Consider the following 12,005-nt stretch of genomic DNA (forward strand, 5'->3'; position numbering starts at 1 on the left):
GTGTCTCCACGTCTTTCCTTCACCAGCCTCCAGGGACAGGGACCTGCACTGGTTGTTTCCTTCACAGCTGTGTCAGCAATGGCCCTTCATGGGGTCCTAAACACCCTCAGAAACTTGGGGTTTGCTTCTGCCTTTCACTTCATCAGAGGTTTGTTGTTTCAGTAGCTGCAGTTCAGGATCATGGCAGCAGAGGGCTCATAAACATCGAAAATGCTCTTACAAGCTAAGGCTTGTGCAGCATTTTCCTAAAAGTTTCAAGGCTGGTATGGATGATTAGAGAGATTTCAGGAATAGTCAAACAGAAAGTATTTCCATAATAAAGAGCAAGAAATCAGTATTTCTTCTGTTTCCTTCCATGCTCACCCTTCCCTTCCTTTCCAGAGCTGTTCATCTCAGCAGTTTCATTTTCATATTGTTCTGGAGAGTCTCCTGATAAAGACTGAATATAATGGAAAAGTGGGTGCCTAAATCACCATGTGAATGAGGAGACAGGCCAGGACACCTCAAGAGGAGTCACACTCCTCTGGACCAAGAGGTGTTCCTGGGAATCTCAGGCAACAGAGCACAACTTGTGTTCAAGGACCTGGTCAAGTGACCCATCTCCTTTTCTGTAATGGTATCTGAGTTTGCTCAGGTCACCCCTGACTTGAGCCCCATCCACTCCTGGGTGTTCTCCTTTAGGATTAAAGTCCCAGGAAACCTTGCTGGGAAAGATGGGGGCAAGGAAGCCATGAAGAACCTCAGTCCTGACTGAATCTACTCTTACGAAGTTCAGCAGCAGACCCATGATCTAGACAGGGTGTCTGTTCTTTTACTGCAAATGAAGCAATGCCAGCTCATCTTGCTGCCCTCAGACTCCCATTCAAGGATCAAGCCCAGGCCATCTTTGCCATCATCCCTACATCCATGTTATAAATGTCTTCTTTTGCAGCTTCCCCTGCTTCTACCTCCTGTGTGCTGCCTTTTTGCCCTGGAGCTCCATCAGTTCAGACAAGCACCCTCAATTAGATAAATGCTTCTGTTCATGGGTGCTTGGAGAGAAAATTCTTTGCTTGGAGCAGGCTGCCCTGTAAGGCTGATCAGATTTCCTGAGCTCCTTCACCCTTCAGACCTACTTTCTACTTACAGACCTACTTCCTACTTTGCCACCATCCCCCAGTATGTCAAAGTCTTCTCCTCTGGAGCCCACCAGCCTGTGCTCTGCTGCTGGCCTTCCTCCCTCCCCTCCGGGGTCTGGGACCCCACTGTTTCCTGGTCACGACAGCCAAGGTGGACACTGATGTTCACATCCCTCACCAGGTCTTCCTTCTTCATCAGTACCAGATCCAGGTGAGCATCACCCTCATTGGCCCACCAGGCAGATATGTTAAGAAGTTGGCCCAAGATCCTTTGAACTGTTGGCACCTGCAGCTTTGCCTGGCCAGGTAATGTCAGGGCGATTACAGTTCCCCATAGGAACCTGCTAATTTACTGGAGACATCCTAAGGTTCCTGACAGAAGATCTTTTCCATTTCTTCTCCATGATAGAGTAGTTTGTAACATCTAACTGGATTTACATGGCGAAGTCTTGGAACTGGGGGTGAGTGTGTCTGTGCTACAGTTGTCACCTCTCTGAGAAGACAACAGGTGTTCGACTGACATCAGACAGAGCCAATTTCAGCTGGCACCAAGATGGACCCACTTCAGCCAAATCTGAGCCACTCAGTGATGCTGGCAGCACTTCTGGGATATTGTATTTGAGAAAGGGTAAAAAACTCTGCACAACAGCAGGTGGGAGAGAGGAGGGAGGAGATGTGAGAGAAAAGCACTGCAGACACCAAGGTCATATCCCATAGGAGCCAAGCAGGTCCCTCAGCAGGCCAAAGCTTGCTCTCCTGAAATCCTGCTCTTGGCCTGGTTATCATCTCCCAGGAGCCTCAGCTCCACTTTCCCATCCCTGACTGTTCCATCCTGACCAACTCTTTGTGGTTTGTAAGTGTGAAGTCCCACAGGGCACCTCACCTCACTGACTCCTCAGTCACCTGTGTCAGGAAGATGTTGTCAATGAGCTCCAACCCCTCCTGGATGGCTGGTACCTTGCAGATATTGGGATACCTTACGTCTGCCATAATGGTATGGCATGCAAACATGACACTTATTTCATTTGTCTGAAGGAGGCCTCATCTAATTCCTCTTCCTCATCAGTGAACCTGTGGTGTCCAGTCACAACATTGCCCATGTTGTTCTGCCCTCTCATGCTGACTCAACCTTAAGCTGATATTGTCTGTCCCCAGGCAGAGCTCCACCCATTCCTACTGCACAAAGGGAAACTTCAGAAACTCCAGACTTCAGACATTATGACTATCAGACCCCCAAGACCCCACAGTTTCTCTGGGAGATGGTATTATATACTGTCCCCTAACTCCTCATGGTGTTATGTTGGGAGAAACAGCCTTATCAGGATAAGCCATCTATATGTAAACATTAAGAGCTGATCAAATGGAGCTTCATTCAAGGGAGAGTCCAGACCTGGAAAAACGTTTGGGGTCACCCCTCAGAAACCTCTGAGAGACCTGGAGGTTGGGGCCCCCTATATTTTGTGGCACAAGGGACTCCCAAGGCGAGTGGTCTCTGCCCTGGTCAAAAGTGGAGGAGCTGTAGCTGCAGCAGACAAGGGAGAGTCCAGACCTTGAGAAACTTTGGGGTTCCACCATCACAAATCTCTGACATTTCTTAAGATGAAGTGTCCATTTTTTTATCAGGGCAGGAAAACAGCGTCCTGCATCAGGACAGAGCAGGACCTGACACGCTGAGCAGTGACCCTGAGGAGAAGGGCCTGGGCACTCCAAGGTCCCCACACAAGCCCATGGTGCACACTCACCATGAACAAGGCAGCTGCACACGGGGCTGCATGAGGAGGAGCGTGGGGACCCAGACACCTGGAGTTCTCATCCCATTCGGTTCAGCACTGCTGTGACCCCACACACACGGGGGTGTGCCAGTGTGCGGCTTCCCATTTTGGAGAAGCAGGGAGGAACTGGAGAGTGCAGGGCTCTGCCAAGGCAGGTTCAGCACCTTGTGCACATGGTGTGGGATGCTGAGGGACCTGGGCTGCTTTGGCCCAGCAGCGCTGGGGAGGCTGCAGCAGTGCAGGAGTAGCCTGAGAGTGCTTGAAGGGTAGTTTCAGAGGTGGTGGAGGTTTTCTTCTTAGTGGGAAAGAGCATGAGAAAGAAATAATGGCAGAAAGTGCAGCTGGGGAGGTTCAGGCTGGAAGATGCTCAGACAAGAGCAAGGTGGGGCAGCAGGGGGGACGTCTCCAGTTGCAGGGAAAAAGGTGCAGGGGATGCCACAGCACACGACAGGCTGTGGTGGAGATGATCAAGGGATGTAAAGAGGCTGAAAGGCCCACCAGACATGAGCTCCTTCTCCCCTTGGCTATGGCTGTTGTCTGCACCTCTGATGCCTGTGAGGAGACACCTTGTCCTTCCAGCACAGGGGCCGCATGGCCCCCTTGTCCCCAGGCAGGACCCTGGGAGGTGTGGGAATATAGTCCTGCCCTTGGCCTTGCACAGCCCCACATCACACTGTCCAGGAAGGGCCCTGGGCAACGTGGGAGGGACAGGATCTGCCTTCCCAGGGCTGGGGGTCTGGGGTTGGCCCTTTGGTTAATGAAACACATCCAGGTTTACTGATCATCAGAGCTACTTTCCGCTTCATTACCCTTTGTTCTGCTTCAATTTTTCTGTCCCAAATGACTCTGGGGATGGTTTCTCACTTGTGTCCCTCAGTAGGATTCATTAACATTACAAGAAACTTTGAAGTTTAGATCTGAGTTTGACTTCTTCAACTTGCCCTCAGGGTCTGAGGTTCATGGACTCAGCACCAAAGCCACCAGAGGGGTCATTAAAGCGCCTTGGGCTGCTCCTGTGCTGCTGAGCTGGGCTGGGCTCCTGGGACACAGGGAGCTCCTGGCAAGCGGCAGCGCTGCAGAGAGACAGCTCTGCCCAGGAGCAGCTCCTCTGCACAGCGCAGCAGGGCTGAGGGCTCTGCCTGGGGATCTCAGGGAGATGAGCAAGGCAGAGAGAGATGAAAGGTGGTCAGGATTGGGAGGATGACTGAGAGCTCACTGGAAGAGGAACCTTTGCAGCCCTTGCCATGGTAAGTCTCTGGGTGCAGGGCAATGCAGCTGTAGCTCCTGGAGCCATCTCCTAAAACTGGCACAGGCACAACTGGTGGGATCTGTAAGGAGCGGGCTCTTGTCAGGCAATGTTGAACAGCTGTGAAGCCAGGTGAGCACCCAGGGGTGCCCAGGGCTGTCCTGCAGAGCAGGGTCCCTGCACCCCAGGGCTGTGCCAGGGCAGGGACTCTGCCGCCTGCCAGGGTCAGCGCTCAGCCTGCCCGGGGAGATCCCATGGCAGCAGCTGTGGGTGGAAGGAGCGACCCCCGGCAGGGCAGGCAGGGAGCTTGTGGGCTTGAAGGGTGCTGTGTGGGTCAGGGCTGCTCAGAGCTCCAGATCAACCCCACAGACATGTCAGAGGCTCCTTCTGAACAACGACATCAAGACAGCAACAGCTGCAAGGGAAGGAGTCTGTGCTTTCAGTTTTACGCTCTTGGTTGTCTGGGTGTGCAGTGGGAGATGGGGATTTATTTCTCTCTTTGGAGAAGACACTGAGACCCCAGTTCTCGTTAGGACTTGTCTGAGCTGCTCCTGAGCCCCTGCACACACAGAGCTGTCCCTGGGCAGTGCCAGGAGGTGTGAGCAGGACAGAGCTGAGCACACAACGGGTGGGACGGGGTCTGTGACACTGACAGTGAGCAGATCCAGGGACAGAGACACAGATGCAGGCAGCACAGACATGGGCAGGAAGAGTTAACTGCTACCAGAAATGCTGGGGATGGAATTTAGGAACCTCTCTCACATCCCCTGCAGTGCAGACACATTTCCCAGTGCAACTCCTTGGTCTCCTCTCCTCCTCAGCAGAGCCTCTGCCCCAAAGCCACGTGGTCCAGGTCACCAATCTCCACCTCAGCAGCTGCACCTCCAGATGAAGGGTTCCTGGAATGCGGTACAGAAAAAAGGTGCTAAAAGTACTTGCTCTACAGTGTCATTATGTGAGTGGCAGCAGCACAGCCGGGTAAGGAGAAGATTCCACAGCCTGCCCGTCTGCCCTTCTGTCCTTGCTTTATTTTCTGGTAGCACTGCAGTGTCCTTCCCTGTTTCTCCACCTGTCCCTGGAGCTCTTGCTCTCTGGGGTTGGGGTGCAAGTGTGGGTCAGTTTTTGTTCTGACACCAACTCAGGGGGTTTTGCCTCAGAGTTGTGTTCATGAAATCTACATGCCCAAGCTTCATTTTAAAGTGCAATGAACTGTTTTTTTCAGTTGGTAGAATAAGAATGAGCTGAAACATCCCTCCATCAGGGAGGGGGTTTTCCGTGAACAACAGCATATTATTTTCCTCAGAGAAGTCTCCCCTAACTTGTCACTGTCCTTTCCTTCTTGCACAGGTCCTCATGCCCACAGGCAGCAAATGTCCAACAGCAGCTCCATCACCCAGTTCCTCCTCCTGCCATTCGCAGACACACGGGAGCTGCAGCTCTTGCACTTCTGGCTCTTCCTGGGCATCTACCTGGCTGCCCTCCTGGGCAACGGCCTCATCATCACCACCATAGCACCTCCACACCCCCATGTACTTCTTCCTGCTCAACCTCGCCCTCGTTGACCTGGTCTGCATCTCCACCACTCTCCCCAAATCCATGGCCAATTCCCTCTGGGACACCAGGACCATCTCCTTTTTCGGATGTGCTGCACAGCTCTTTTCATTTGTGTTCCTGATAATAGCAGAGTACTCTATGCTCACCATCATGTCCTATGACCGCTACATTGCCATCTGCAAACCCCTGCACTACAGGACCCTCCTGAGCAGCAGAGCTTGTGTCCACATGGCAGCAGCTGCCTGGGCCACTGGGTTTCTCACTGTTCTGCTGCACACGGCCAATACATTTTCACTGCCACTGTGCAAGGGCAATGCCCTGGGCCAGTTCTTCTGTGAAATCCCCCAGATCCTCAAGCTCTCCTGCTCACACTCCTACCTCAGGGAAATTTGGCTTCTCATGTTTAGTGCTTCTTTTTTTGTGGGATGTTTTGTGTTCATCGTGGTGTCCTATGTGCAGATCTTCAGGGCCGTGCTGAGGATCCCCTCTGAGCAGGGACGGCACAAAGCGTTTTCCACCTGTCTCCCTCACCTGGCCGTGGTCTCCCTGTTTGTCAGCACTGGCATGTTTGCCTACCTGAAGCCCCCGTCATTCTCCCCACCATCCCTGGATCTGGTGGTGTCTGTTCTGTACTCGGTGGTGCCTCCAGCAGTGAACCCCCTCATCTACAGCATGAGGAACCAGGAGCTCAAGGATGCCCTGTGGAAACTGATGACGGGATTAATTCCTGAAGCAGCAAACTGCCCATCTCCTTCTGCATAGCAGTGTTAATGTAACTAATTTCAGGCCTGGCCTGTCATCTCTATTTGTTGTTGGTGGTGGTGTTTCTATTGTGATCATGTTGTCATCCCCTTTCAAATTCACTGTCTGCTGTTCTTTTATAACCACTGACTGTGCCCTTTGTGTATTTAAACAAATTAAAGAGCCCTGTAGTGACTCTTTTTCATGGGATCCTTTCTCCAAGACCTGTTTGGAGCTGCAAGGACAGTTCCTGTGCATCAGAGGAGGGGAACTGAGTCCAGCCTGGCAGCCCTGCCAGGGAGCACCAGCGCTTGGTCTTACAGAGCTGTTCCGGTTCCACTCCCACACTCTCCTTCTCATCCCTTGTGTTGGTGCAAGGTCTGAGTGCTCTGGCAGCTTGGTCCCCGTCCTGCTGTGTGTCAGTGCTGTGAGCGCAGGCAGTGACAGCCAATGGGCACTTGTCTCACAGAGGTGGCCTCACAACAGCCTTTCCAGGTAGAAAGGTGATCTCCTCTGGGAAGGACCAGAAGGTTTAGGTCTTCTTCTAAAGGTTATCTCAAGAACATGCCCACAAATGTGGCCACAGATTCAAACACCATTGTACATCTGAACAGTGTGTGTGTGCAGGGCTGGCACACAGCAGTGTCCTCTCACAGCCAGGCCTCCTGCCAGAGACCTGCAGGACCAGCAGAGCAGGGGCTGGGCTGTGCCCCTGTGCACTGGACACCCCTCAGAAGCTGACCCAGGGCATCGTCACGCCCCTCATAACCACCATTTCCAGCCCTGGTCTCTCTCCCCAGCTCACAGCTCTTCCCTCCATGGATGGACACTGAATGAGCAGGTCAGAAATCCATGTTTGCATTGTACAGATGAGATGTGAGCATGCACATCATGTATGAGAGGTGTGATGAACCCAAGTGAGGACAAACAACATCAGCTGTTCCTGGGCATTCCATGAAGGCCTGTGGCACAAACAAGCTCTTGAGGTCACTTCATACTGGAAGAAACATCCTTTGGGAAACCACCTGAATGCAGCACCGGGTTGTGCATCCTCCAGCTGTGATCCCCGTGTCCATTCCTCATGATGGGGGACATCTCAGATGAGTGCACAGCAGCTGACACACCACAGGGCTGAGGTGCCTCCCATCCTTTGGGAGTGGCCACAGGAGGCCAGAGAGAAACTGAGACTACAGCCTCTGTGTGTAAAAGGGACAGACACTGTCTCTGAGCACCCCTGGGTACAGAAGGAGTTCACGAGTCCACGTCAGACATGGATGTTTGACAGAACCTGACATTTCTGTGTGTGACTCTAGGAACAAACCTCACTGCCCCAGTGAGATTCGTCTCAGCTGCCCTGGACAGGATCATTGCAAGTGCTCCAGTCTGCTCTGCCACCCTTGCCTGTGATTCTGGATTGTGCTCTCTAAAGTGACAAAACAGTCAGAAGGATTCCGAGGCCCTCGGGAAAAGCAAATGTCAAACCCATCTGCAAGAAAAGCATGAAGGAGAATTAATGACTGGTCAGCCTGCCTCCATGCCTGGAATTTTGCAAGGTCACAGACATGGTGTTCCAAGGTGTCCTAGTAGCCAGATCAGTGATCTCTGGGCTGGAGAATTGGAAGCTGGGTGGGAGGCTGGCTGGACAATCAAGCCAAATGTCATCAGTGGTACAAAGCCCTCAGTGTAGCCGGTTACCAGTGCAATCCCTCAGGGACCAGCGCTTGGGCCAATACTGCTCAATGTCTTTATTCTCCCTCTGTATGATGTGACGAGTACACTTTTAACCCTTGAACAACCTCACCTGGTCACCCTGCCTGGAGCAGGACAGTGAGACAAGTGAGACAAGGGCTCTCTTCAAACCTCAAGTTATTCTGCGATTCAATGAATCTTTCCCTTGAAGAGGATTTTGAAGACAGAATAGGCAGAGGAAAAACAAAAAGAATAAGAGACAGAAGAGGAGTTCTAAAGGTGTCAACATAAATACAACGGTTCCTCAGAAGAGTGTTTTTCCCCTCAAATTACTAGTAGAGAAGATATTTGATAAATTTGATAAAACAATCATACTGTTATCTGATAGGGTCCTGGACCAAACGGTGATGGATGGTTATGGTATTATGAGGTCAGTTGTGTCTCAGACACTCATAATCCAGACAGAAGCGTGTGGCTGTGAAGGGGCAGTGAGGTCAGTTCTGTCTCTGGAGGTGACAGCCCAGCAGCAGGGACATAGCTGGGAAAGAACCTCTGCCTAAGTGCCCACAGGCCCTACCCGGGAAGAGGCCTTGGAGATGGGTTGTCATGTCCATCCCACCTGAGAACATGACGGGACAGCAGCAGGAACATGGTCGTGTCTGTCAGAGAAGCTGGAAGACCAGCAGCAGTCCTGGGATTTATAAGATCACGGTGAGGTTACTTCTCTCCTCTCAGGTAAAAGACCACAAGAAGCCTAACGGGTTGGGTTCCCTGCATGAAGGGCAGTTTCTGAGGTGGCTGAGCTTTCCTTTGTAGTGGGAAAAAGCAGAAAAGGAAAAGAATAGCACAAAGTGCAGTTTGGAAAGTGAGGACTGATTATCAGAGGAAGAAACGTCTCTGAAAGGGCAGTGCTGTGGTGTAAGAGCTCACCCAGAGGGAGCTGGATCAGCCCATGGTTTGTGTTCCAAAGAGCAGCCAGAGAGGGTGCAGACATATCAGTGAAGGTGCAGAAATGCTGGGGTGAGAGCAGGTGGGGAAGCGAGATGGGTGTCTGCAGCCTGCAGGGAAAGAGGGGCAGGGGTAGGACCGTGTAGAACAGCCTGTGGTGGAGACGGCAAAGGGCGCTGGTAAGGCTGGAAGGGACCCACAGAACCCAGGTCTCTGTCCCCTTGGCCATGGCAGTTGTCTCTGCCACTGAGGCCCAGGAGAAGCCATGTTGTCCTCATGGCACTGGGGCCTCGGTGCCTCCTTGCAGCCCCATGGGGAAGCTGGAAGTTGTTGTACCAGTGTTGTCCTTCCCTGGGCCTTGCACACCCACATCCCACGGTCCCAGGAAGAGCCCTGAGCCGTGTGTGAGGGACAGGATCCCCCTTCCCATTGCCTGAAGGTCATGGCTTCTCCTTTCTGCTTCAGAAAGCAAACCAAGGGGTTTCTCAGCATCAGAGCTGAAGAGAAGACTAAAAGGAGACCTCACGGTGGCTACAGCTTCCTCACGAGGGGAGAAGGAAGGGAAGGTACTGATCTCTTCTCTCTGGTGACCAATGACAGAACCCAAGGGAATGGCAGAAGATGTGCCAGGAGGTTCAGGTTGGACATGAGGAAAAGGTTCTTCACCCAGAGGTGCTGGACACTGAACAGGTTCCCAGGGAGGTGTCACAGCCCCAACCTGACAGTGTTCAAGAAGAGACTGGACAACGTCCTCAGACACACGGGGTGACCTGTGGGGTGTCCTGTGCAGGGACAGGAGTTGGACTCGATGATCCTCGTGTGCCCCTCCCAACCCTAAAATTCTATGATTCTATGAAACACTAGGTCAAAAGTCCATTTTTTCATTGTACAGATGAGATGTAAACACACACATGATGTGCATGTCCCCTGTGTGCATGTGGTGAGATGAACCCAAGGGAGCACAAATGCTGTTGTTCGCAATCAGGACACATAACCACGGGTGTAGTTCTATGCGGTGCTTTATTTCAGCGCTGGGAAACCAGGGGTTCGCACCCAAAGCTTCGAACAGCTGATTCAGACCATACCTTGTTATACAAGTCAGTCACATACATATTCATTACAGCCCTGACAACCATTAGCATATCCCACACCTATTCTAACACAAACTTTCTATCTAAAAGATGCTATGATTATCAGTTATTTTCTACGGTACCAACTTTAAAAGAATATATCGTAAATCTATGTCCACCTTAAGAATAAGGCTCGGTTACAGCTACCTGCCTTGTAAGAATATACCATAAATCTATGTCAGCTTTAAGAACAGAGTTTGGTTACTGATTACAAGAGTTGTATGGCTACCGGGCTGGTTGCTATCCTCATATTAAACCAACTGTAACAGATCCAGCGATATTCAGGGAAGATCCATTCTATCCTGTTCCATGGAAAAAAAACATTTTGCAAGGTTGATTACTATCACTGTCAACTATTCCTTGGGGTGCCATAAAAGTCAGTGGGAAAGAGATGGTGTTCAGGGGTCTCTTCCAACCTGCGCTATTGTAGGATTCCATGAATCTTTTCCTTGGACAGCTCTATCAAGAGAGATATATAATGCCCCAGAGTAAACACAACAGCTCCTCTCAGGAACGTTTCTCCACTCAAACCCTTGATAGGAAATCTATTGGATACATTTGATGAAAGCAGCTCAGTTTGATCTGCTCACACACTGGACCACAAGGAGGGTGATGGCTGGGTACGATGCCATGTGGTCACTTGTGTCTCAGGAACTCATAGTCCAGCAGGAAGCCAATGGCTGTGGAGGGGACTGTGAGGTCACTTCTGCCTCTGCAGGGGATAGGCCAACAGCAGGAACATGGCTGGGAAAGGACTGTGAGGTCACACATACGAGACGAGCAATCAGGCCCAATCAGCATGGCTTTGTGAAAGGCAGGTCCTGCTTGACCAGCCTGATCTCCTTCTATGACAAGGTGACCGGCTGAGCAGATGAGGGAAAGTCTGTCATGGGGAGTGAATCCGCCACACAGGCTGTGGGTGTTGTGTCCTTAGACTGCAGTAAAGCCTTTGACACCGTATCCCACAGCATCTCCTGGAGAAGCTGCAGCTCATGGCCTGGATGGTGTATCTGTGATGGGTAAAGAACTGGCTCGAAGGTATTTTGTCCCCTGGAGCCATTTGTTCCCTTCCTGTTCACATGGGCATCCCATGAATGCATCACTGCTCTCCTCCAGTGTAGACAGGCACAAGGCCTTCTCCATCTGGGCCTCTCACCAATGCTACTGGCTTCTCCAGCAACCTCATCCTTGACTGTGGGATGTCCAGAATAGCCCTCCCAAGACAGTTTGACAAAGCCTTTTTCCTGCACCATCCCCGCATCCCTGCTCAATGCCCTCATGTACAGTTCAAGGACCAGAAAGTTTGGGTGTAAGTGGAGCATTGAGAAAAATGGTCAGGAAAGCTTTGAAATGCACAGGGAGCCCATCAACATGTTGGCCTGCTGCTCTCTTCTGAACAGGCCTAGAGGACCTGGACAGCGTTTGCTGTGTCCCAGAAATTCGCCTGGAAGGTTGGGATATGGAGAAAAGGTTTGGTCTGTGAAGGGACAGACAGGTGCTGGTGGAACTGGTTGGTGTGACCGTGAGACATCTCTCCAACACCTCAGAAAAGTCCTGGCTCTCAGGGAGGTTGCATGGTCCTCTGAGAAAGAAAAATATCATAAATGACTTATCATAGAATCAAAGAATAATTGTGTTTGGAAGAGACCCTTAAGATCATCATTCCAACCATAACCTAAATCTGGCACTAAACCATGTCCTGAAGAGCATCATCTATCTGTCTTTTAAACACTTTCAGTGATGGTGACTCCACAACCTCGCTGGGCAGTCTGTTCTGTTGTTTCTAAACCCTTTCCCTGAAGAATTT

Source organism: Patagioenas fasciata, chromosome 9, assembly GCF_037038585.1.
Source record: "Patagioenas fasciata isolate bPatFas1 chromosome 9, bPatFas1.hap1, whole genome shotgun sequence".
Taxonomy (NCBI): Eukaryota; Metazoa; Chordata; class Aves; order Columbiformes; family Columbidae; genus Patagioenas; species Patagioenas fasciata.